This window comes from Frankliniella occidentalis, unplaced genomic scaffold (genome assembly GCF_000697945.3).
Source record: "Frankliniella occidentalis isolate FOCC.00 unplaced genomic scaffold, Focc_3.1 Scaffold216, whole genome shotgun sequence".
NCBI lineage: Eukaryota > Metazoa > Arthropoda > Insecta > Thysanoptera > Thripidae > Frankliniella > Frankliniella occidentalis.
The window spans coordinates 85,521-86,445 of NW_026267342.1; positions in this window are offsets into that span (position 1 = coordinate 85,521).

Genomic DNA, 925 nt, shown 5'->3' on the forward strand with positions numbered 1-925 from the left:
GCTGCCCCGCTGCCCGCTGCTGCTCTGCTCAACCTATCCCCACCCCCTCTCGTTGTAACTTTCGTCATTCCGTTCTCGAGCCCACACCGTGGCGGCGGTGCAGGCTGTCCGGTCGTATGTGGCGTCCGAGACACGTCGTCCTAGTGGATGTGCCGCTCCCCCAACCAACGCGGGGGCCACGACGCCACCTCGCACAGCGGCCGGCACATCCTCATTTCAATTACAAATCCCCGCACTGCCGTATGTCCAGCGGGGCGGCGCGTAGCGGCGCTCTGTACCTGGCCCGGCGGCCGCGGCCCCACCCGCACCACCCGGGCCGCACCCACCGCAGAGGGCCAGCCGCGCGCGCACCCCTTATTTTTAGTGGAGAAGAGAACGCAGAAAAGGGCAAAATGCACGAGATGAAAATTTACACACGCCAGGCACGGGGTAACAGAGCGACGAACGTTCAATCGCAAGAACAGTTATGGACTACTGCATAAGTGTCAGAGTGCCTGAGTATCTCTTTTCACACGACAACCAATCCAGTCCCCCTTCCCAATAACTTACGTACATAACATTCCAAAAATCACTTAGGTTCTTCTTCGCCGGTCACTCGCGTTTTTGAAGTATTTACTCTTCCTTGTGTGTACTAGATACACTGATGGGTGGTTTGCATTTGCAGTGTAAAAAGAAGGAAATTTGTTCATGTGTGTACAAATTGTACTTGCATACATGTTGCCAAAATCGAGAATTTATGACCGTTCAGACACATTTCTGCAACTTCGTAAAATGTTTCGTAAATTGACACTTGCGAAATATTGTTGTAAATTATTACCGGGCATTTCTTAACTTATTGCTGAGCGAAGCGAAGCTCTCCGGAACAGTGGACCGAGCTCTCCTGTGGACCTGGCGTGTCGTTGGTCGTGAGTCTGTCTGTCTGTCC